The following is a 27,238-nucleotide window of genomic DNA, read 5'->3' as shown; positions in this document are numbered from 1 at the left end:
CCGCACAGTACCGCTCCTCCTGTATATATATACACTGCACAGTACCACTCCTCCTGTCCTGTATATATACACTGCACAGTACCACGCCTCCTGTCCTGTATATATACACTGCACAGTACCACTCCTCCTGTATATATACACTGCACAGTACCACTCCTCCTGTATATATACACTGCACAGTACCACTGCCCTGTATATATACACTGCACAGTACCACTCCTCCTGTCCTGTATATATACACTGCACAGTACCACTCCTCCTGTATATATACACTGCACAGTACCACTCCTCCTGTATATATACACTGCACAGCACCACTGCCCTGTATATACACACTGCACAGGACCACTGCCCTGTATATATACACTGCACAGTACCACTGCCCTGTATATATACACTGCACAGTACCACTCCTCCTGTATATATACACTGCACAGTACCACTCCTCCTGTATATATACACTGCACAGTACCACTGCCCTGTATATATACACTGCACAGTGCCACTGTCCTGTATATATACACTGCACTGTACCACTGCCCTGTATATATACACTGCACAGTACTGCTCCTCCTGTATATATACACTGCACAGTACCACTCCTCCTGTCCTGTATATATACACTGCACAGTACCACTCCCCCTGTATATATACACCGCACAGTACCGCTCCTCCTGTATATATATACACTGCACAGTACCACTCCTCCTGTCCTGTATATATACACTGCACAGTACCTCTCCCCTGTATATATACACTGCACAGTACCGCTCCTCCTGTGTATATACACTGCACAGTACTACTCCTCCTGTCCTGTATATATACACTGCACAGTACCACTCCTCCTGTATATATACACTGCACAGTACCACTCCCCTCTATATATACACTGCACAGTACCGCTCCTCCTGTATATATACACTGCACAGTACCGCTCCTCCTGTATATATACACTGCACAGTACCACTCCTCCTGTCCTGTATATATACACTGCACAGTACCACTCCTCCTGTCCTGTATATATACACTGCACAGTACCACTCCTCCTGTATATATACACTGCACAGTACCACTCCCCTCTATATATACACTGCACAGTACCGCTCCTCCTGTATATATACACTGCACAGTACCGCTCCTCCTGTGTATATACACTGCACAGTACCGCTCCTCCTGTATATATACACTGCACAGTACCACTCCTCCTGTATATATACACTGTAGAATTTGCAATAGCTGTCACTCATGTTAGAAGTGAAATCTGGCATTGTACTATACCTAGATTTCTCTGCCGTATCTGGGCATCATGAATCGTGGTATGTGTTAAAGGGGGGACCCACTGAGACTCTTTTGCCCGGGGCCCTCAAAAACCTGGAGTCGGCCCTGGGGGTGGGTCACTGGGCCGGCGCTGCAGCTGTTTAACGCTATTGACGTGCGGGCCCGCGCCCGCACGTCAATAGTTAACAGCCGCCAGCCAATCTGAGGCTGGCAGCTGACGTCAGTCCCAGTGTGCATGTCGCCGGCGTCTGACATCATTGTCAGTCGCCGGCGAGTGCACGTTTCAGCTGCGTGGAAAGAGCAGGAGCGCGGTCAGGTAAGCAGAACTTGTTTTTTTTTTTTGCAGTCCCGATCATGTGATGGTAACATTCACCGGCGAAACAATTTAACTTCTCCATCTGAGGTCTTATTCCTGCTGGGGGGGGGGGGGGGGGGGTTGGGGCGCCAAGCTCGGGAACAGCCCCGGGCGGCAAAAGCTCTAGCTACACCTCTGCCCCAGTGGTGGACTCCTGTGGGATCACTCCAGAAGGGTTCAACTCTGCAGGCTCCCGAGTGCTGCAGACGGTGCTGTGGAACAAAGAAAAAAAATGTAATTAATAAATTGTTATTGTTATTGCTTGTTCCTGGCTGAAACAAAACAAAAAAAAAGGTTACACATGTAAATATGTTTACTTAGTAAATGGGGTGGGGAATATTTACCTTCTGCTCACCATAGTTGACCGGAGGAACGACAGGACTGTAGCATACTTGTATTTGCTCCTGCGGCCTCCCGATCCACTGGGGGCCTGCATCTCCTTGTTGAACTCCTTCTTGAAGCGATCCGTGAGTGACCGCCACCGCTTGATAACTCTGTCCACTGTACACTCCCTGACAGACGTTATGTTGCTTATCCATGCTATGTAAATAAAAGCTTATAACCTGATGTTAAATTCATCCATTGGTTGTATAGAATATTCTTTTGAAAGCTGAAACGCTTTGAAATGTGGTTTAGGTTAAGAAAATAATGGACACAGATTTTGGCAAGACAAAAGTTTTGTCGCCTGCTCATATAATGCACCCAATCCTAGTTTACATCTTCACCTGTGCTCAGTAAATGATCGGTTAATTAATATGTGTGTATAAAAAGAAAGCCAGCACCCCAGACCTTCAATTGAACTGCAACTTGAGCTCTGACAACAAGCCAAAAATCCCCCATGCGACCAAAGCCTGGATTATCAAGAGGCTGAAGATCAGATCCACTGCAGAGATGGCTGGCACCTTTAATGTGTCTCAGCGTCAAGTACAAAGAATTTTAAAAAATTTGACGAGACTGGAGATGTGTTTGACAAGCCCAGGCCCGGCAGACCTTGCAAGACAACTGCTCAGGAGGAACGCTTGTTGGTTAGAAAATCCAAAGCAAGCCCCTCTTCCACTGCAGTAGAGCTCCAACAGGCCTGGTTACCTCAAGTCCCTGTGTCAACTAGAACAGTTTGTAGGATTCTGTCTTGAAATGGCCTCCATGGTCGAATCAGTGCTCACAAGGCAGCACTAAACAAAAGGCAAATAAAAAAGCATTTGCTAAGTCCCACAGCCTGCTAAACAGATGGACGCTGGAAAAGTGGCAGAAGGTGGATTTCTCTGATAAATCTTCAATAGAATTACACAACAGCTGCCGCAAATACTGCAGGAGACCTACTGGAGCCCGTAGGGATCCAAAATACTTTGCCTGTCGTCTCCGGCCACCGGATCCACAATTTTCGACGGATGAAACGACGAACGGCGGATGAAACGTGAGGCCATCCATCACAATCAGTCGCTAATACAAGTCTATTCGAAAAAAAACGGATCCGGCAGCATCATCAATTATCAAGACACACTCAATAAAGGAGTGGTTCTGCAGGTGGGGACCACAGACCTCATCTCAGTACCAATGCTTTCTGGCTGATGTTTTGGTCACTTTTGAACGTTGGTTGTGCTTTCACACTCGTGGTAGCATGAGACGGACTCTACAACCCACATAACTGGCTCAGGTAGTGCGGCTCATCCAGGATGGCACATCAATGCGAGCTGTGGCAAGAAGGTTTGCTGTGTCTGTCAGCGTAGTGTCCAGAGACTGGAGGGGCTACCAGGACACAGGACTGTACACCAAGAGACCTGGAGGGGGCCGTAGGAGGGCAACAACTCAGCAGCAGGACCGCTACCTCAGCCTTTGTGTAAGGAGGAACAGGAGGAGCCCTGCCAGAGCCCTGCAAAATGACCTCCAGCAGGCCACAAATGTGCATGTGTCTGCACAAACAGCAACTAATTCCATGAGGATGGTCTGAGTGCCCGACGTCCACAGATGGGGGTTGTGCTCACAGTCCAACATCGGGCAGGACGCTTGGCATTTCCCACAGAGCACAAGGATTGGCAAATTCATAAGAAAACAAAGAAAAAAAGCGAAGGTCATATAAACGGGGATCACCACACAATGGATTTGGCTAAAGTGAACACAGCTTTTTATTAATGTGCAATAACAAATTGGAACATGCTATATATATTGTTGGTCAGGGTTTAGATCCCACTTCTTGGACTGTGGTGCCCCCTCAATGTTTATTGTTAGAGGATTGGCAAATTCGCCACTGGCGCCCTGTGCTCTTCACAGATGAAAGCAGGTTCACACTGAGCACCTGTGACAGACGTGACAAGAGTCTGGAGACACCATGGAGAGTGATCTGCTGCCTGCAACTTCCTTCAGCATCACCGGTTTGGCAGTGGGTCAGTAATGGTGTGGGGTGGCATTTCTTTAGAGGGCTGCACAGCCCTCCATGTGCTCGCCAGAGATAGCCTGACTGCCATTAGGTACAGAGATGAGATCCTCAGACCCCTTGTGAGACCATATGCTGGTACGGTTGGCCCTGGGTTCCTCCTAATGCAGGAGAATGCCAGATGTGGCTGGAGTGTGTCAGCAATTCCTGCAAGATGAAGGCATTGAAGCTATGGACTGGCTCGCCCGTTCCCCAGACCTGAATCCGATTGAACACATTTGGGGCATCATGTCTCGCACCATCCACCAACATCACGTTGCACCACAGACTGTCCATGAGTTGGCGGATGCTTTAGTCCAGGTCTTGGAGGAAATCCCTCAGGAGACCATCCACCGCCTCATCAGGAGCATGCCCAGGTGTTGTCGGGAGATCATACAGGCACGTGGAGGCCACACACACTACTGAGCATCATTTCCTTGTCTTGAGGCATTTCCACTGAAGTTGGATCAGCTTGTAACTTCATTTTCCACTTTGATTTTGAGCATCATTCCAACCCCAGACCTCCGTGGGATATTAGTTGTGATTTACATTGATCATTTTTAGGTATTATTGTTCTCAACACATTCCACTATGTAATGAATAAAGATTTACAACTGGAATATTTCATTCAGTGATATCTAGGATGTGGGATTTTTGCGTTCCCTTTATTTTTTTGAGCAGTGTATATAGCGCACAGACAGCACCACTATATATACACAGGGTAGGAGCAGCATTACCTCTCGGTGTCGGCCGTGTAAGCGCCGTTACGTTACATTGTGTGCGGCGTGCGCTGTGTGACTGTGGATGGGCGTGGCTTCTTGTGGGGGAGTTTCTTCTCCTGACCGGCGGTGTGGGTTCCCCGCCTCTCCGCCGCTGCAGAGCCGGGTGACGTCACTTCCGGTAGCCCCGCCGGCTCTTCATTCTCTTTAGTGTTTGCCGTGTCCGCGTCTCCTCCCCGGTCTCCCGGTACCGACCCTTCCCTCGCCCTGTATGGATTAGAGAGCGTTTCCCAGCGCAGGGCCTGGACACAGCGGGACGGTCAGCGAGAGAAGGTGAGCCCCCAGCCCGGACTCCCCCTCACCTCCTCCTGCAGCGCCCAGCAGGAAACACCGAGGCTGCACCTTTACCACATAGGCCTTGACCACCATGGAGGCCAGACATTTGTGGGCTACGACGCCCGTGGATTCACCCAGTGTGCGACCTCCAGTCCTCATCTTCCATTATCCCCCAGTGATTTATATTTCATCCTAAAAATTAGTGAATTCCAGTAATGAGCGCACCCCATAATAACAGGACCTCCCAGTAATGAGCGCACCCCATAATAACAGGACCTCCCAGTAATGAGCGCACCCCATAATAACAGGACCTCCCAGTAATGAGCGCACCCCATAATAACAGGACCTCCCAGTAATGAGTCCACCCCATAACAGGACTTCCCAGTAATGAGCGCACCCCATAATAACAGGACCTCCCAGTAATGAGCACATCCCATAATAACAGGACCTCCCAGTAATGAGCGCACCCCATAATAACAGGACCTCCCAGTAATGAGCACATCCCATAATAACAGGACCTCCCAGTAATGAGCGCACCCCATAATAACAGGACCTCCCAGTAATGAGCGCACCCCATAATAACAGGACCTCCCAGTAATGAGCGCACCCTATAATAACAGGACTTCCCAGTAATGAGCGCACCCCATAATAACAGGACCTCCCAGTAATGAGTCCACCCCATAACAGGACCTCCCAGTAATGAGCACATCCCATAATAACAGGACCTCCCAGTAATGAGCACATCCCATAATAACAGGACCTCCCAGTAATGAGCGCACCCCATAATAACAGGACCTCCCAGTAATGAGCGCACCCTATAATAACAGGACTTCCCAGTAATGAGCGCACCCCATAATAACAGGACCTCCCAGTAATGAGCACATCCCATAATAACAGGACCTCCCAGTAATGAGCGCACCCCATAATAACAGGACCTCCCAGTAATGAGCGCACCCTATAATAACAGGACCTCCCAGTAATGAGCGCACCCCATAATAACAGGACCTCCCAGTAATGAGCACATCCCATAATAACAGGACCTCCCAGTAATGAGCGCACCCCATAATAACAGGACCTCCCAGTAATGAGCGCACCCTATAATAACAGGACTTCCCAGTAATGAGCGCACCCCATAATAACAGGACTTCCCAGTAATGAGTCCACCCCATAACAGGACTTCCCAGTAATGAGCGCACCCCATAATAACAGGACCTCCCAGTAATGAGCGCACCCCATAATAACAGGACCTCCCAGTAATGAGCGCACCCCATAATAACAGGACCTCCCAGTAATGAGCGCACCCCATAATAACAGGACTTCCCAGTAATGAGCGCACCCCATAATAACAGGACCTCCCAGTAATGAGCGCACCCCATAATAACAGGACCTCCCAGTAATGAGTCCACCCCATAACAGGACTTCCCAGTAATGAGCGCACCCCATAATAACAGGACCTCCCAGTAATGAGTCCACCCCATAACAGGACTTCCCAGTAATGAGCGCACCCCATAATAACAGGACCTCCCAGTAATGAGCGCACCCCATAATAACAGGACCTCCCAGTAATGAGTCCACCCCATAACAGGACTTCCCAGTAATGAGCGCACCCCATAATAACAGGACCTCCCAGTAATGAGCGCACCCCATAATAACAGGACCTCCCAGTAATGAGTCCACCCCATAACAGGACCTCCCAGTAATGAGCACATCCCATAATAACAGGACCTCCCAGTAATGAGCGCACCCCATAATAACAGGACCTCCCAGTAATGAGCGCACCCCATAATAACAGGACCTCCCAGTAATGAGCGCACCCTATAATAACAGGACTTCCCAGTAATGAGCGCACCCCATAATAACAGGACTTCCCAGTAATGAGTCCACCCCATAACAGGACTTCCCAGTAATGAGCGCACCCCATAATAACAGGACCTCCCAGTAATGAGCGCACCCCATAATAACAGGACTTCCCAGTAATGAGCGCACCCTATAATAACAGGACTTCCCAGTAATGAGCGCACCCCATAATAACAGGACTTCCCAGTAATGAGCGCACCCTATAATAACAGGACTTCCCAGTAATGAGTCCACCCCATAACAGGACCTCCCAGTAATGAGCGCATCCCATAATAACAGGACCTCCCAGTAATGAGCGCATCCCATAATAACAGGACCTCCCAGTAATGAGCGCACCCCATAATAACAGGACCTCCCAGTAATGAGCGCACCCCATAATAACAGGACCTCCCAGTAATGAGCGCACCCTATAATAACAGGACTTCCCAGTAATGAGCGCACCGCATAATAACAGGACTTCCCAGTAATGAGCGCACCCTATAATAACAGGACTTCCCAGTAATGAGCGCACCCCATAATAACAGCACCTCCCAGTAATGAGCGCACCCCATAATAACAGGACCTCCCAGTAATGAGCGCACCCCATAATAACAGGACCTCCCAGTAATGAGCGCACCCTATAATAACAGGACTTCCCAGTAATGAGCGCACCCCATAATAACAGCACCTCCCAGTAATGAGCGCACCCTATAATAACAGGACTTCCCAGTAATGAGCACATCCCATAACAGGACATCCCAGTAATGAGCGCACCCCGTAATAACAGGACCTCCCAGTAATGAGCGCACCCCGTAATAACAGGACTTCCCAGTAATGAGCGCACCCCATAATAACAGGACTTCCCAGTAATGAGCGCACCCCATAATAACAGGACTTCCCAGTAATGAGCGCACCCCATAATAACAGCACCTCCCAGTAATGAGCGCACCCTATAATAACAGGACTTCCCAGTAATGAGCACATCCCATAACAGGACATCCCAGTAATGAGCGCACCCCGTAATAACAGGACCTCCCAGTAATGAGCGCACCCCGTAATAACAGCACCTCCCAGTAATGAGCGCACCCCATAACAGGACATCCCAGTAAGGCTACTTTCACATTTCCGTCTTTCCTCTGCCGTCGCAATACGTCGAGTTTTGAAGATGCAGGATCCTGCATTTTCCCATAGACTTGTATTAGCGACGTATCACGACGGATGGACACACGTTTCGTCCGTCCTGCACTGGATCCTGCGAAATGTGACGGCCCGTCTTTTGCAAAAAAACGTTCAAGGGAACGTTTTTCTGTACGTTACATCCAGTGTTTCTGACTGCACATGCCCAGCAGGAAATCTCGCACTCACTCTTTCCTCCCCGGGACTAAAGATGAAATGTGAAAGGACAAACTTCCGTCGGTACGTCGCGCCGACGCAAATGTGAAAGAAGCCTTATGAGCGCACCCCATAATAATGGGACTTCCCAATATTGAGCGCACCCCGATAACCCTCTTGCCCCAAGATGAATAACAATCCCTCAGTACTAATTTTGTTCCCATTAGTCCTTTTTCTCCTGGTTTCTCCCTGTTTATGTAGCGTGTAGGATGTGTTTTTCCTCCCTGTTGTCAGGAACTCTGTTTGCTGTCAGATTGTATCACTGTTTCTACAATTCACTACGAGTGCAGATGATCTCCGCCTGAGGTCTCTGATCCTATGTGTAAAGGTACCGTCACACTCAGCGACGCTGCAGCGATATAGACAACGAGCCGATCGCTGCAGCGTCGCTGTTTAGGTCGCTGTAGAGATGTCAAACACAGTAACTCCAGAACGATGCAGGAGCGATCCAGTGACGTAACGGCGACTCACTTACTGTTCTCGCTGGTTGTTAGCTCCATGTAAAACATTGCTGGCATCGTTGCTTTTGCTGTCAAACATGACGATACACGCTGACCTGACGACGAAATAAAGTTCCGGACTTCTAGCTCCGACCAGCGATGTCACAGCGGGATCTAGATCGCTGCTGCTTGTTAAAGACAACGAGATCGCTATCCAGGACGCTGCAACGTTACGGATCGTTGTCGTTCTCGTTGTAAAGTTGCTGAGTGTGACGGTACCTTTACTGAGGGAAGCTATACCAGAGGGGCCCGGTGATGATGGGGTCTGTTATGTGTCAGCTATAGAGTGATGGCAGCCGATAGTTCTAACACAAAATGTGCTAAAAACATTTATGGAACAAATACAAAAGCGTATCAGAAGACTAAAGGCTGTATACATGGATGTGCACTGTTGGCATTAGTACATGTATGGTGGTAGCACTAGGGATAGCCGGACGTGAGTTATCACAAGAAGAAATACATTGTAGAAGGGAAGAACTGATGCCAGGATGTAAGAAATACAGTGCTTGCCCAAAATGTGTGCGGAGCCCAGAGACTATCAGTAGAAATGTCAGAATTAGGTCAGATAATCGGGAAGTCAGAAATTATAGGAGGAGGACTTATAAATAGTGGATGAAAGCACCGTAGGGAAAATCCTGAGTGGGGGTGTGGTGTCAGGCCATCGTGGACACAGGCTGTGGAGTCTGAGTCATGGAGTTGGTGTCCTTTTTGGTGTAGTCGGTAAAAAGGGGCCGACTCCTAAAATATATAATTGGGCACAGTAGTACAATGCAGGATGTACTGTAAATGTTTTTATAAGAATTTGGCAAATTTATGACATGTCCTATAAATGTCTGTTCTGTTCTTGATCTAAAGGCCCCTTCACATTAAGCGACGCTGCAGCGATACCGACAACGATCCGGATCGCTGCAGCGTCGCTGTGTGGTCGCTGGAGAGCTGTCATGCAGACCGCTCTCCAGCGACCAATGATCCGAGGTCCCCGGTAACCAGGGTAAACATCAGGTAACTAAGCGCAGGGCCGCGCTTAGTAACCCGATGTTTACCCTGGTTACCAGCGTAAAAGTAAAAAACAAACAAACACTACATACTTACCTACCGCTGTCTGTCCTCGGCGCTGTGCTCTGCACTCCTCCTGTACTGGCTGTGAGCACAGCGGCCGGAAAGCAGAGCGGTGACGTCACCGCTCTGCTTTCCGGCTGACCGACGCTCACAGCCAGTACAGGAGGAGTGCAGAGCACAGCGCCGGGGACAGACAGCGGTAGGTAAGTATGTAGTGTTTTTTTTACTTTTACGCTGGTAACCAGGGTAAACATCGGGTTACTAAGCACGGCCCTGCGCTTAGTTACCCGATGTTTACCCTGGTTACCAGTGAAGACATCGCTGGATCAGTGTCGCACACGCCGATCCAGTGATGTCCACGGGAGATCCAGCGACGAAATAAAGTTCTGGACTTTGTTCAGCGACCAACGATCTCCCAGCAGTGGCCTGATCGTTGGTCGCTGTCACACAGAACGATTTCCTTAACGATATCGTTGCTACGTCACAAAAAGCAACGATATCGTTAACGATATCGTTATGTGTGAAGGTACCTTAAGGATCTAGGTGTTTATCTGAGATGAATCTGTGCTGCACTTTATGCACATGCTCAGTAGTGACTAGTGCTGGGAAGGCAGAGGTTTGGCTTACTGGCTCCACAGCCCTGAGGGACACATCAGTGATGTGCAATCACCACCCTAATAACGGGATTACAGTAGAAGGTCGGCACCTACAGCTGATAGTGAGAAGATCAGGATGTTGAAGTTTTATAGAACAGGACAAATTCCTAGTCCTGTGAACCTATAGGAATGTGCTAAAGATGTGCACCCCATCATGGTGTCTTCACTGGTGCCACATAACATCCAGGCAGTGACGTAGAAGAAATAGAGAAGGAAAAATGTGTAAAGACCATGACAAAAATGTCTGTTCCCTTTGAGATGATTCAGTATACACAGGCTCCTCGAGAATACAGCACCAAGAAGGGAAAGTTGTGGAGTTATGGAAATCACAGGATGCATAACAAAGTTAATGATACTCAAATCTAATTTCCATTTTTCCTTCATTTGCATAACATCTTCAGTATGGTGTATGAGCCACGTGCAGAAATCACCGCGCTTGCAGCCTTGCTGCTTTCACTGAGGTTATTAAATAGATGGTTCACTACAATGTATAATTCGCTCATCGATTGAAACCTTTTAAACAAGTATTTTTGTCAATGGCTTATGTTGCCATATGTTCCTGTGTGCGAAGCTATCATTGCTTGCTCAGTGCCGATCACGCTAACCTCTGCTGCAGCCGCCGCTGACATCCGCTGATGTCACAAAAAGCCCCTGGTGTGCAAGCCAGCTGCCAAATTATCCTCAACCAGTTCCCACAATCCATCTCTTCTGGACTATAAATTTAGATCCATCCTTTGGGGTGCACGCAAGTGGGGGTGCACACTAGCGTCCCAGATGCAAAGCGTCAAAGAAGATAAGTGTCGTGATACCGCAGTTATTCCATGGCAGTTAAAGGGAACCTGTCACCCCGTTTTTTGAGATTGAGCTATAAATACTGTTAAATAGGGCCTGCGCTGTGTGTTCCTATAGTGTATGTAGTGTACCCCGATTCCCCATGTATGCTGAGAAATAGCTTACCAAAGTCGCCGTTTTCGCCTGTCAATCAGGCTGGTCAGGTCGGGAGGGTGTGGTGACATCGCTGGTTCTTCCTCAGCTTTACGTTGGTGGCGTAGTGGCGTAGTGGTGAAGACACAGCGCGCGATCTGCGCTGTCATCCCTTTCGTCGGTGGGGGCGGCCATCTTCCTGGGGCCGCGCGTGCGCAGATCGAGTGCTCTGCTGCACGGGGCTTCAGGAAAATGGCCGCGGGATGCCGCGCGTGCGCATTAGAGATCGCGGCGGCCATTTTCCCAAAGCCGAGTTTGCATCTCGGCTTTGGGAAAATGGCCGCCGCGATCTCTAATGCGCACGCGCGGCATCCCGCGGCCATTTTCCTGAAGCCCCGTGCAGCAGAGCACTCGATCTGCGCACGCGCGGCCCCAGGAAGATGGCCGCCCCCACCGACGAAAGGGATGACAGCGCAGATCGCGCGCTGTGTCTTCACCACTACGCCACTACGCCACCAACGTAAAGCTGAGGAAGAACCAGCGATGTCACCACGCCCTCCCGACCTGACCAGCCTGATTGACAGGCGAAAACGGCGACTTTGGTAAGTTATTTCTCAGCATACATGGGGAATCGGGGTACACTACATACACTATAGGAACACACAGCGCAGGCCCTATTTAACAGTATTTATAGCTCAATCTCAAAAAACGGGGTGACAGGTTCCCTTTAAGGTACCTTCACACTGAGCGACGCTGCAGCGATACCGACAACGATGTCGATTGCTGCAGCGTCGCTGGAGAGCTGTCACACCGGCAGCTCTCCAGCGACCAACGATGCCGAGCTCCCCTGGTAACCAGGGTAAACATCGGATTACTAAGCGCAGGGCCGCGCTTAGTAACCCGATGTTTACCCTGGTTACCAGCGTAAACGTAAAAAAACAAACACTACATACTTACCTTCCGCTGTCTGTCCCCTGCGCTCTGCTTCTCTGCACTGGCTGTGAGCACAGCGGCCGGAAAGCAGAGCGGTGACGTCACCGCTGTGCTTTCCGGATGGCCGGTGCTCACAGCCAGTGCAGAGAAGCACAGCACCGGGGACAGACAGCGGAAGGTAAGTATGTAGTGTTTTTTTTTTTTACGTTTACGCTGGTAACCAGGTTAAACATCGGGTTACTAAGCGCGGCCCTGCGCTTAGTAACCCGATGTTTACCCTGGTTACCAGTGAAGACATCGCTGAATCGGCGTCACACACGCCGATTCAGCGATGTCTGCAGGGAGTCCAGCGACGAAATAAAGTTCTGGACTTTCTGCAGCGACCAACGACATCACAGCAGGATCCTGATCGCTGCTGCATGTCAAACTGAACGATATCGCTAGCCAGGACGCTGCAACGTCACGGATCGCTAGCGATATCGTTCAGCGTTAAGGTACCTTTAGTCAGGGTAGGAGTCAGGTAAGGTAACCCACACTCTGCACTCTCTTCTATCCATGTGCTTTATTCCTATCCTCCTGTGTTCCCTTGCAGTCCAGTTTCACCGCCCAATCCACCCTCCACCACGACTCATATACATCAGCTCCTCTATACTTCCCTCTCCCATGTACAGCTCCCATGCACTTCTCACCTTCTTGCCCAAGTCCATCTTGCCCAAACACACTGCATAAAAAAACTTCATACAATTCCAAAAGCTACTTGCTTTTTATCTTCCTACTCCTGCTCATTTCAGGGGACATCTCCCCAAACCCCGGTCCACCATCCACCAACCTCAACCCCTACCCTACCTCGCATCGAAACCTTAATAATCTTACTAATATTAATTGCGCTCCTTCATCCCCTTCTTTTAATTGTGCCCTTTGGAATCAACGGTCTGTATGCAACAAGCTTCCTTTCCTACACAATTACTTTCTGAAAAACTCTCTGAATGTGCTGGCCCTCACGGAAACCTGGATTCAGGATTCTGACACTGTCTCTCCTGCTGCCATTACCCATGGTGGCTTACAATTCTCCCATTCCCCGAGACCAACAAACAGACCTGGTGGTGGAGTTGGCATACTCCTGTCCCCACAATGCACTTTCCAGGTCATCCCCCCAGTTCCATCACTCTCATTCCCTTCTTTTGAGGTCCACACGATCAGGCTCTTTCGTCCCCTCTCCCTCAGAGTAGCGGTCATATACCGGCCCCCAGGCTTACCCACCCACTTCCTGGACCATTTCTCTTGCCTGGCTGCCGCACTTCATGTCCTCGGAACTACCAACCCTTATCCTGGGAGACTTCAATATCCCCATTAACAGCCCCACTTCCACATCTGCATCCCAGCTTTTATCACTAACCACTTCTCTGGGCCTCTCACAGCTCTCAACCTCTGAAACACACAAAGACGGTAACACCCTGGACCTGGTTTTCGCCCGGCTCTGCTCAATCTCATACATAGATAACTCACCGCTTCCCCTCTCTGACCACAACATTCTCTCCTTCACACTCACAAATCCTCGCTCACTCCAGCACCCTCCTACCTACCATTCAGTCAGAAATCTACAAGCCATTAACCCTCATACACCTTCAGATTCCCTACACTCATCATTGTCCCCAATCTCTTCGTTTTCCTGTCCTGATCTGGCTGTACATCACTACAACGACACTCTTAGAAGCACCCTTGACCAAGTAGCTCCCCTCACCCTCAGAACCTCCAAACACAGAGTGAAACAGCCCTGGCTCACATCGCAAACCCGATTTCTCCAGCGATGCTCTAGGTGTGCAGAACGCTTATGGAGGAAAACCCGCACACCAGAAGACTTCATACACTTCAAATTTATGTTAAAAACCTATAACTCTGCCATTCACCTCGCCAAACAGACCTACTTCACCACCCTGATCTCCTCACTATCCAACAACCCCAAGAAACTTTTTGACACCTTTCACTCTCTCCTCAGGCCAAAAGCACAAGCCCCTATCACAGACATTTGTGCTGATGACCTTGCCTCCCACTTTATAGAGAAAATAGACAATATCCGTCAGGAAATCTGCTCCCAACCACTAAGTTCAGTGACTCCCATCCCTCCCCTCATTTCCCCTGGCTCACTCTCCACATTCGATCCCATCACAGAAGAAGAAGTCTCCAAGCTCCTCTGCTCGTCCGACTACATGCACTACCGACCCCATTCCCTCACATCTCCTCCAGTCTCTCTCCAGTCCTCACAAGTCACCTAACTACAATCTTTAATCTCTCCCTCTCCCCTGGCATTTTCCCCTCCTCCTTCAAACACTCTATCATTACTCCATTACTAAAGAAACCCACCCTCGACCCATCCTGCACAAACAACTACAGACCGGTCTCCAATCTCCCCTTCATCTCTAAACTCTTGGAGCGTCTGATATACTCCCGCCTTACCCGTTACCTCTCCACTCACTCCCCCCTAGACCCTTCACAGTCCGTTTTCCGCCCCCTACATTCGACAGAAACTGCACTCATCAAAGTGACCAATGACCTTCTCACACCAAAACGTAATGGTGACCACTCTCTGCTCATTCTTCTCGACCTTTCTGCAGCTTTTGACACTGTTGACCACCCTCTCCTGCTCTCTAGGCTCCAGTTACTAGGCATTAAGGACACTGATCTCTCCTGGTTCTCCTCCTACCTTTCTGACCGCTCCTTCAGTGTTCTGTTCTCTGGCTCCACTTCATCTCCTCTTCCTCTCGCTGTCGGGGTACCTCAGGACTCCGTCCTTGGCCCCCTTCTCTTCTCCCTCTACACGGCCCCAATTGGACAGACCATCAGCAGATTTGGCTTTCAGTACCATCTTTATGCTGATGACACACAACTATACACGTCATCCCCTGACCTTACTCCCGCTGTACTACAGAACACCACTGACTGTCTGTCCGCAGTCTCCAACATCATGCCTGCTCTCTATCTGAAACTCAACCTCTCCAAAACTGAACTTCTTCTGCTCCCGCCATCTACTAACCTCCCTAAATCTGACATTTCCCTCTCCGTGGATGGCACCATAATAACACCCCGGCAACAGGCACGCTGTCTGGGTGTTAAGTTTGACTCCGATCTCTCCTTCACCTCCCATATACAATCTCTTGCCCGCTCGTGCCGCTTACACCTAAAGAACATCTCTAGAATCCGCCCTTTTCTCACCATGGAGACAACTAAAACCCTCACTGTCACCCTGATCCACTCCCGCCTGGACTACTGCAATGCTCTATTAATTGACCTCCCCCTCACTCGACTTTCCCCTCTCCAGTCCATCCTTAATGCAGCAGCCAGAGTCGCCCATCTGGCTAATCGTTACTCGGACGCATCCGCTCTTCACCAGTCGTTACACTGGCTACCCATTCATTACAGGATACAATTCAAAGTACTTGTTCTCACCCACAAAGCTCTCCACAGTGCGGCACCCCTTACATCTCCTCCCTCATTTCTGTCTATCGGCTTAACAGACCACTGCGCTCTGCAAATGACTTTCGACTAACCTCTGCACTAATCCGTACCTCCCACTCCCGACTCCAAGACTTTTCCCGTGCTGCGCCAATCCTCTGGAATGCTCTACCCCAAGATATTAGGACCATCCACAATTTGCATAGTTTTAGGCGCTCGCTCAAAACACATTTGTTCAGAGTGGCCTATCACGTTCACTAATCAAAGTCATTTTATGTTTGTGTGTAGCCCATTCACTATCTCCATCTAGCCCCCACCCCCTGAAGATGGCTGGACCATCATTGTAAATACATCATTGTAAATACACACCTGTGCTTTGTATCTCCCCCATCTCATTGTAGATTGTAAGCTCTCACGAGCAGGGTCGTCTTATTTCGCTTTAATTATTGTATTGTTAACGTTGTTACTTATGACTTTTGTGTTTGAAACTGTTAAACTGTAAAGCACTGCGGAATATGTTGGCGCTATATAAATAAAGATTATTATTATTTATTATTATGTCACGTCAACTTCCATGACAGTCGCATACACTCCCCCTGACTGGGCTGTGGGAGGTGTTTCATTGCACTTCACAGCCTAGTATCCACCACTCGCTTTTTCTATTTCCTCTGCTTTATTTGGCTGCAAGCTCTTGATACAGGGCTGTGATTTGCTATGAAACACCGCCTACAGCTTAGTCAATCAGGGGCAGTGCGTGCGACTGGATCATGCTTTGATGATGCAAGGGGAGTCCGGAAGTTAACGTAACGTCAGTGCCTGCTGCAGCCAGGGGTCACATCATCGGGACTGAGCAAGCAACGATGGTGCCGCTTATGGCAACATAAGGTATTTACAAAAATACTAAGTTAAAAGGTTTAAATCGATGGGCACATTATACCTTGTAGTGGATCACCTCTTTAATGGTTTTCTGAGGAATATTCTGCCATGCTGAACGCACTTGGGCAAATCATCACGATCTTCTGCTGACTTTGCTGAACAATGATCTGCTTGATGGAAGACAAATCCAGAGACAGCTGTAGGCCATGGTAGTATGTTTAGGCCATGGTAGTATGTTTAGGCCATGCATGCTGCTCATGGAAGAAACGTTTGGCCTGGAGTTGTTGTGTTGAAAAACGTCTCCAGGGACACTTTAGGGAAACAGCCTTTGGTTCCACCAACAAACCAATGTATCGCTGAGATGTTGGTGCATCTGGAATGAAGACTATAGGGCAGTGGTCCCGAACTCCGGGCCTCGAGGGCCGCCAACAGTGCAGGTTTTCAGGATTTCCTTAGTATTGCACAGGGGTTGGAATCATCACCTGTGCAGATGATCACATTACCACCGATGCAATACTAAAGAAATCCTGAAAACCTGCACTGTTGGCGGTCCTCGAGGCCTGGAGTTGGGGACCCCTGCTATAGGGGTTCGACTGCTGTACTTTGTTCCATCACATGCAATAATCCTAGGAATAGGACCAATGTGACGATGTTCCATTATGAAGGCCTCTTCATTGAACACTAGCCACCATTCTCAGAGGACATCGTGTTGCAGTGCAAGATGGCATTGGAGGCTGGAATGGTGGCCTGTCCTTTTCAGACATGAAATTCATTTTGTCTTAAAATGGATAAAATGCTAGCCGGAGATTGGTCTGGGGACCACATGGGCAACAATGCCATGAAGAGGCCTTCTCGATGGAATGCCACACCAGTTCTACTACTGGAATAATGTGGGGTTGCCAGGGCTGTGGAGTCGGTATAAATGGACCGACTCCGAAAATATATAATACTGCATTGTACTACTGTACCCAATGTATGTGCTGTAATTTTTTCATAATAATTTGGGAAAGTTATAAAATGTCCTTTAAATGTCTGTTCTATTCGTGATGTAAGGATTTAGGCTTTTAGCGTAGGTGACTCTGTGCTGCATTTTATGTACATACTCAGTAGTGAGGCAGTCCTCTGGAATTGGGAGTCAGAGAAATTAAGGAATCAGAGGTTTGGCTTACCAACTCCACAGCCCTGGAGGTGGCATGATATACAGTGGTTTGACCCTTGTAATCTTCAGTCCATGTGCACTTACAGTTCAGCAGTACATTGATTTGGTAGTGGAATCAGTGTTGCGTACGTTTCTCCAAAGTGGCCAGGTGCCGCTTATTCAGAATCAAGATAATGCAAGGCCGCATGTTAGATGTTCCCGTGAGCAGCCTGCGTGGCCTAAACTTGCTACCATGTCCTGTAGCATCTCAAGACTTGTCTCCCACCGAGCACATCTGGGACGTTATCAGTTGGCAATTGTAGGAGGAGCTAAGAGCAGCGGATCTTGATGATTAGCCCAAATGAATTCAGTGCGGTAGAACATTCCTCAGACAACCATTAGGCTATGTGCACACGGTGCAGATTTTGCTGCGGATCCGCAGCAGTTTCCCATGAATTTACAGTTCAGTGTAAACCTATGGGAAACCGAAAACGCTGTGCACATGCTGCGGAATAAACCGCGTGGGAACGCAGCGGTTTACATTCCGCAGCATGTCACTTCATTTGTTCAGAATCGCGGCGATTCTGCACATATAGGAATGCATTGATCCGCTTACTTGCCGCATGGGGCTATGCCCACCATGTGGGAAGTAAGCGGATCATGTGCGGGTGGTACCCGGGGTGGAGGAGAGGAGACTCTCCTCCAGGCCCTGGGAACCATATTTGTGTAAAAAAAAAATAATAATGATATACTCGCCTCTCAGTGCTGCACGCGGCCGTCCGGTTTCAGGGTTGCTATGCGAGCAGGGCCTGCGGTGACGTTGCGGTCACATGACCGTGTCGTTACGAGGGTCCTGCTCGCATAGCATCTTTGGAACCGGACCGCAACCCCGAGGAGATCGGGACGTCCGGGGTGAGTATAACCATTTTTTAAATTATTTTTAACATTACTATTGATGCTGCATATGCAGTATCAACAGTAAAAGAAGTGCAGGAGTAACCCGCAGCGGAAACCGCAAGACAAATCGTGATAAATCTGCAGGCATAACCGCAGCGGTTTTGCCCTGCAGATTTATCAAATCCGCTGCGGGAGAACCCGCAGAGGACCCTTCTACGTGTGCACATAGCCTTAATATCCTGACTGATAGCAGCCAAGGCTGTAAGTGCCAGGATTTCTGCACAAGGCTCATACTCCATACTGAATAAATCAAGATGTTATGCAAATGATGAGAAAATGGAAACAACATTTTCATATCAGTAACATGTTTCCATCCTGTGATTTCCATAACTCCACACTTTTACTTCTAGGGGCTGTAATCTGAATGATGAGTAGTATTTGTCTACAGCGCCATCTGAGGGGGAATCCACATTCTTGTTGTGGTCTTTATTAGAGTTGAGCGAATTTGATCAGGTCCCTGCTTATTCGGCGAGCTATAGCGCTTACCTAATAAGCTGCAGAGACAAACCCTGATACCTGGAGCGCGGGATCAGCTGTTCAGCTGTCAGTCACAGCACATGCACGGAGAGCCCAACACACAGGCTGTCCATGCATGTGCAGTGACTGACATAGCCGCGACACATGCAGCTGCGGAGCCGAACAGCTGATCATCCAGCATGCTCCATTTATTCGGGTTCCCTCTGCAGCTTATTCGGTAAGCGCTATAGCTTGCCGAATAAGCAGGGACCCGATCAAATTTGATCATCTCTAATCTTAATTCATTTTTCCTTCTCCATTTCTGTGACGTCACTGTCTGGTTGTTGTGTGGCACCAGTGTAGACACCATGATGGGGTGCACATCTTTAGCACCTTCCTACTGGTTCATACGACTAGGAATTTGTCCCGTTGCATATAATTTCTATATCCTGATCTTCTCATTGTCAGCTGTAGGTGCCGACCATCTACTGTATTTCCGTTATTATTATGGTGGTGATTTTGCATCACTGATGTATTCACCGTTCGCGGACACCACACACACACACACACTTAGGTTTTTGCCTGTGGTTTACAATGTTGTGCTTTTTTTTCCCCACTATTTATATGTCCGCCTTCAATGATCACTGCCCTAATTCTGACATTTCTTACTCTGATTCTGGCTGACAGTACAGCACTTTACTGTTAGTTTCTGGGCTCCACACACCCTTTGGTCTGGTTCTGTATATCTTAAATCCTGGCTTCACTTTTTACAATGTATTTCTTGTGATAACTCGGGTGAGTTATACCTATTGATGGCCCCGTACACATCCATCTGTATACCACTTGGGTTTCTGATACCTTTAACAATTTTTTCATTTACTTTTTTTTTTCTTTTTCCCCTGTATATTTCCTATTGGTGATGTTGTCATGACATGTATATTTATACATTTAAGATATTTTTAGCAAAATTTGTTTTCCATTTGCCGAATACTCATCGTTTCTCTATAGTTGTATGTATAGATATTGGGTTGCAGGCAGTGCTGGGGTTCTAAGCTCAGATCACACCAAGGAAAATGTTACAAAAAGATATGCATAAGGCTACTTTCACACTAGCGTTGTTTGCTGTACGTCGCAATGCGTCGTTTTGGAGAAAAACGCATCCTGCAAATGTGCCCGCAGGATGCGTTTTTTCTCCATAGACTTGCATTAGCGACGCATTGCGACATATTGCCACACGTCGCATCCGTCGTGCGACAGATGCGTCGTGTTTTGGCGGACAGTCGGCACAAAAAAACGTTACATGTAACTTTTTTTGTGCGTCGAGTCCGCCATTTCCGACCGCGCATGCGTGGCCGGAACTCCGCCCCCTCCTCCCCGGACCTTACAATGGGGCAGCGGATACGTTGTAAAGCTGCATCCGCTGCCCCCTTTCTTTTTTTTTTTCGCAGTTTGCGTCTGTACGTCGGGCCGACGCATGGCAACGGCCCCGTACCGATGCTAGTGTGAAAGTAGCCTTAGATGTCTAAATAGGCAAACACTTGTCATATGAGGTTTTAGGCTGTGTGCACATGATGCGATTTTTCACGCTCAGAATTGGCTCAAAAATGCTATGGAATCCTTATGCCAGCAAATTCAATGAGAATCCTGAAATGCTGTGCACATGATCGGTATTTTTCTCTCTTTGTCTGTTTTTGCCTGTGTTTTTATCCCATTGAATGCACAGGAAAAAAACGCATGCAAAAACGCAGCCGAATTTCCCACAGCGTTTTTGCTGCGAAGAGATGCAGAAACCTTGCAGAAATGTCAGCAAGAAATTACTCAACGTGCGCACGTAGCCTTTTGTTGATTGTAGAGTACTGCACCATGGCTGGAGTAAACGTATTGATGCATATACATTAACCCCTTAGTGACGGAGCCAATTTTGACCTTAATGACCAGTCCAAATTTTAGAAATCTGACCATTGTCACTTTATTTGGTAATAACTCTCGAACACTTCAACGGATCTGTGATTAAGGCGCTGTGCACATTTTTTGTGCACATGCTGCTTTTTTTTTCCGCGGCAGAATCGCATTCCGGAAAAAATCGCAGCATGTTCATTCTTTGTGCGGAATCGCGGCGATTCCACACACATTTATAAGCGCATTGATACGCTTACTTTCCGCATGTGGCTATGCCCACCATGCGGGAAGTAAGCGGATCATGTGCGGTTGGTACGCATCGTGGAGGAGAGGATACTCCTCCAGGCCCTGGGAACCATATAATTGTTAAAAAAAAAAAAAATTAAATTAAAAAATCATGATGTTCTCACCTTCCGGCGTCCCCAACACTCTTCCCGCTCCTCGCGATGCTTCCTTTCCCAGTAATGCTTTGTGAAAATGACCTGTGATGACATAGCGGTCTCGCGAGACTGTACGTCATCTGGGGTCATTGCCGCAATGCATTATAGGGATCGGAGCATTGCGGGGAGCTGGAAGCCTGCCGGGGACACCGGAAGGTGAGAATATCACGATTTTTTTAAAATTATTTTTAACGTTCTATCTTTTTACTATTGATGCTGCATAGGCAGCATCAATAGTAAAAAGTTGGTCACACTTGTCAAACACTATGTTTGACAAGTGTGACCAACCTGTCAGTCAATTTTCCAACCGATGCTACAGATCGCTTGGAAAACACTAGCATTCTGCATGCTAATTACATTTGTAAAACGCTAGTGTTTAGTGGGAAAACTCATGCCAATTCTGCATGCAGTATACCCGCGGCAGGAGTTGCAGAATTTCCACGGAAATTTCCGCGGCATTTCTGCAATGTGTGCACTTAGCCTTAGAGTTTGTGGGTTTTTTGGGACATGTGGTACTTCTTAGTGGTAAATTTTTGTTGATATGATTTGCGTATATTTATGAAAATATTGAAAATTTGGCACTTTTCAAACTTTAATTTTTATGCCTTTATACCAGATAGTTATACCACACAAAATAATTATTAAAAAACGTTTTCCATATTTCTACTACATTTGCATCATTTTTTTTTAACCATATTTATTTTTTTGTTATGATATTAGAGGGGTTTAAAATTTAGCAGCAATTTATTTTTTTAAACAAGTTTACAAAATCTGACTCTTTAGGGACCTATTCAGATTTAAAGGGAGCTCATCAGTTCCCCCATGCCCTCCAACCCAGCACCATTCACTTGTGTATCTGTAAATTCCCTGCCTAACCAGCCCTGTATAACATTTTAAGGTACAAATTTGTTTAAAAAAAAAAAAAAGCAATTATAATGTCCCCATTTTCTATGCTAATTAGGGCTTTGACTAGTGGATGAGGCGTTAGTTGCCCCAGAATAGGCAGCCCCCTTTTCATATCATCACACCCCTGATGTCTTCTGGTCATGTGCAGTTCTCCTCTGAAGCCGGGATGCGTACACTCAGCTGCTGAAGTGCGGCGCGCTTGCACAAGATTTGCAGGGGCTGGTGATGAGGACCGCTCTTGCAAATTGTTATTATGCCCACAGGAAACTAATTTTTAATTAAAAATGTTATACAGCCCCAATTATTTTCACTTTTGCAAGAGGTAAGGCTAGTTTCACATTTGTGTTTAAATCCGCAGCGTTTAATACGCATCCGCAAGTGGTGGAAAAAACGCATATAAACGCGTACAAACGCGGCATTTTTTAGACGCATGCGGTTAAAAAACGCTGCGTTTGTACGCGTTTATATGCGTTTTTTTCCTGCGTTTGCATTTTTGGTGCATATGATGAGAAATTTCACAAGAGAAAAATCTAGATAACCAGACAACGACAATGGGACTACAGAGGGCGTGTATTATGGGATTTCTTTATATAGACCCCTGAACAGCTGTAATCTTCAGATTTTGCTCCTGTATCCTGCGTCATGATGGATCTTCGCATGGAGACCTTTTTATTTCAACCTGGATTTAAGCATCAAGCTGTTTCTTGCCTGTGCTTTTGCTTGGGAGCAAGACAGAAATCGCGAAAGATGGAGGAGGAGACAACGTAGGCGTTTTTGGAGACACCCCATTATCGAACTACGTGAGAGCCGTGGAGCCTATCACACGCTGTATGGCAAGCTTAATGGCAACCCGGAGAAATTCCATGAATATACAAGGATGTCGCAAGACACGTTCCGGGATTTGCTTGCTCGTGTCCAAGGAACCATACGGAGACAGGACACTCAGCTCCGTAGAGCGATTCCACCGGAGGAACGTCTGCTGGTAACATTAAGGTACGTTACTAATCTAAACCCAATGACAGTCCAAATTTTGTGTTTTCTGACATGTATGTTTTGGGTTTTTTCCTTTTTCTTTAGCGTAACCACACCATAAATAGAATAGTTTGTAATTTTTTTGGGGTTCGTTTTTCTTGCAGATTTCTGGCAACCGGAGAGTTTATCATCCCTCCACTTCCAATACCGGCTTGGAATATCCACCCTGTCCGGAATAGTTGCGGATACCTGTCGGGCTTTGTGGAATGTACTCCGGGATGAGTTATACCCGTACCCACCATGGACATGTGGCTTGAAATAGCTGAAAAATTCTGGAGTATGTGTGATTTCCCCAACTGTTTAGGAGCGGTGGATGGAAAGCACATCCGCATTTTCAAACCTGCCAGAACAGGAACGGAGTATTTCAACTATAAAAAAAATATTTTTCTGTTGTGCTCATGGCAATAGCTGATGCGAACTGTCGCTTCATCGCCGTGGACATTGGAGCTTTTGGCCGTGGCAACGATTCCCAGACTTTCAAGAACTCAGATATGGGCCGCCGTGTGTATGGCAAAAATTTCAATTTCCCCCCACCACAACCTCTGCCCAACACTCAAGGTCCACAGATGCCATTTGTTATGGTTGGGGATGAGGCCTTTCAGATGTGTGAAAACCTACTGAAGCCATATTCCAGTCGGGACTTGAACGACACTAGAAGGATCTTTAACTACAGACTGACCAGGGCCCGAAGAACAGTAGAGTGTTCCTTTAGTATTCTGGTCTCTAAATGGCGCATTCTTGCATCAGCCATAAATCTAAAAGTGGAAACAGTCGACGAGGTGGTCAAAGCCTGTGTGGTTCTGCACAATTATATAATGGCTAAGGCTACTTTCACACTAGCGTCTGAATCTCCCCGTCGCAATGCGTCGGGGAGAGATTCCGATGCTAGCGTTTGCTGCATTGCACAATGGGTGCAGCGGATGCATTTTTCCGGCGCATCCGCTGCCCCATTGTAAGGTGCGGGGTGGTGGGGGCGGAGTTCAGGCCGCGCATGCGCGGTGGGAAAAAGCGGTCCGTCAGGAGAAAAAAAACGTTACATGTAGGGTTTTTTTCTCCCGACGGTCCGCAGAAGCACGACGCATCCGTCGCAAGACGGATGCGAAGTGTGGCAATCCGTCGCAAATGCGTCAATAGAAGTCTATGGGGAAAAAACGCATCCTGCAAGCACTTTTGCAGGATGCGTTTTTTCTGCAAAACGACGCATTGTGACGGATTTAAAAAAACGCTAGTGTGAAAGTAGCCTAAGGAGCAACCCAACATTGAACTGGATGAACCAGTTGCACACCCACTGCCCGATTTCCAGCATCACCCGCTGCGGTCAACTGCAGCAGTTGGTCACATGCGGGACCAATTTGCTGCCTTTTTTGATTCAGATATTGGACGTGTGTCATGGCAGGACAATGTTGTGTAAATGTCCTGTTGTAATTAGATCTGTACCAGTAATTTTCTGAAACGATCATATTTCTCATTAATAAACTTTAGTTTTGGTTGTGTTGACCGTGTCTCCTATGTTTTTCCTCTACAAACCAAGGCTGTCCTGAAACTGGCAATATTTGGTCTGTATTTAATATCAGTATTTGTAATCCAAAACCAGGAGTGGGTGTTAAAGGCAGAGGTGCTAGTTATTATGTTAATATCATAATTTACCTCTAATTGTTCCACTCCTTGTTTTGACTTACAAATACAGATATAAAACACTGACCACATATTGCTAGTGAGACGGCAGCCATGTTGCTTTACGCTTGGTGACGTCATTGCATCCTGATTCTGTTCTGTAGTATCCATTGGACACAGACTGAAGAGACCATGACTGTCACATTCAAGAGATCTATACTCATCAAGTCAGGTGTCAGAAATAATGAATTCATGATGCACATATAACAGCCTCATGAATTCACTAGTTCTGACACCTGTGCAGGTGAGCATAGATATGCCGTGTGTGACCACCATCGTCCCTTCAATTTGTGTGTAATAGATTATGTACACAGAAGAGAAAATAAAGTTTATACAAGGCAGTTCTCTACTCACCTGGTCAGGTGTCCTAACTAATGAGTTTTTTGACACCTGACCTGTTTAGTAGAGTTCTGCACTGTATTTCCGCCATTTTCTCTTCAGACTGCAACACTAGTCACAGACTAAGCAGAAAGAAGAGATTATGGAGATAATACATCTATTATTTTTTGTCCCACCTCATATCTTTATGCTAAAGACACACAAAGCTGCAGTCATTTTTCATAACTACTGGAGATATGATGTGGCCCAAAAACTAAGTGTGTCACGAAGTTTCTTATTTGGCGCACGGTGTGTGTTGCCGGCGGCGATAGACACAATAAACCAAACATAATTGGGGCAAATCAAATTGTATTTATTTGAACAACCAAAAAAATTTAACTGCGCCGGCTTGCGGTAGAGTGATGTAAACGGGGGGTGTGAAGCACTGAGGCCTGGCTAACCGTGGACGACGCAGAGGTGACAGGAGAAGGGGCAATGAAACTAGTGGGGTCTGGTAGTTCGGGGATGGGGCTTGACACATGAGAGGCTTGAGACGCACTGGAAGGGTGAGACAAACCTAACATTACAGACACATTGGGCGGTGAAGGGGGAGGAATGCTAAGAGTCCTCTGTTTTTTGGGGAGGGATTTTTTTGTTTTTGTTTTGCTGGGTTCTGGGAGGTCTTGGTGGGCTCATATGGCGTGGTGGTGGGTGACTTGTCAGGGTCCGGCTGCATCGTGTCAGAGTCCATAGTGCTCGTAGAGTGTGCAGCCATGCCAGAGTCCATAGTGCTTGTAGAGCGTGCAGCCATGCCAGAGTCCATAGTGCTCGTAGAGCGTGCAGCCTGGCCAGAGTCCATAGCACTCGTAGAGCGTGCAGCCATGCCAGAGTCCATAGCGCTTGTAGAGCGGAAGGCCATGCCAGAGTCCGGCTGCATCGTGGTGGTGGCGGTATGGAAGGCCATTCCAGGGTCCTGCTGCATCGTGGTGGTGGCGGTACGGAAGGCCATGCCAGGGTCCTGCTGCATCGTGGTGTCAGTGGAGGAGGTCCAAGCAGGAGCAGCAGTTGTCATGGTGGTGGAGGTGGGATGTGCAACTGCACTCGGCATGGTGGTGGCGCTGTAGTGGTGTCCGGCTGTGGAAGGAATTGAGGTGGCCGTGCAGTGGTATGCAGCAGAGGTTGGCATTGATGTTAATCGTGACAGTGAAGGCACAGGTGGATATGCCGACACTGTCTGCTGGAAATACCGACTCTGCTGCATAGCCTGCACGTAAGCAGCATTGCAGGCCTGCATGACACTCAGCTGGAGATCAGGAGTAAGGTGTTCCGACATGCCCTGCTCAATTTGGTTAAAAAAATGATGTGCTGGCCTCTGGAGGTCTGCTTTCACTTGGTCAAGGCTTTTGGTGACCTCCTGGATATGTGCATTCAAGAGGCTATGTGAAACATCCATTCGGTCACCCAAAGCCTTGATTGCTTCGTGTAAAACCGAGCTCAAGTGCAAAAACTCGGGCATGAGTGACCTGTCCGAAGCCCTCTGTCGCTGCCGGGAGGAGCCCAAAAAAAAAGGGGCAGTGGAAGAGGACTGCGAAAGGGGAAGACCTGATGGACCAGCTCCCTGGTCTCCAGTTAGTGTGGAAGGCCCACTTGCTGCTGCGTTGCTGGATGAGTGGGACGGGTCCGTGGCTGTCTGA

At 47.9% G+C, this 27,238-nt stretch overlaps 1 protein-coding gene across 2 annotated transcripts in view; it reads left to right on the top strand.

The window, feature by feature from the left end:
• The first annotated feature begins 4,845 nt into the window (after positions 1 to 4,845).
• Positions 4,846 to 27,238, top strand: part of STAU1 (staufen double-stranded RNA binding protein 1) — a 68,445-nt gene continuing 46,052 nt past the window's right edge. Inside the window, exon 1 of one of the 2 annotated variants that reach the window (XM_069750822.1) lies at positions 4,846 to 5,095. The gene's annotated coding sequence lies outside the window, so the exon portion shown is untranslated. The remainder of the gene's footprint in view (positions 5,096 to 27,238) is intronic. The other variant, XM_069750823.1, reaches the window with a different exon arrangement.

Source organism: Ranitomeya imitator, chromosome 2 (assembly GCF_032444005.1).
Source record: "Ranitomeya imitator isolate aRanImi1 chromosome 2, aRanImi1.pri, whole genome shotgun sequence".
Taxonomy (NCBI): domain Eukaryota; kingdom Metazoa; phylum Chordata; class Amphibia; order Anura; family Dendrobatidae; genus Ranitomeya; species Ranitomeya imitator.
This window is presented reverse-complemented; position numbering and strand designations above follow the sequence as displayed.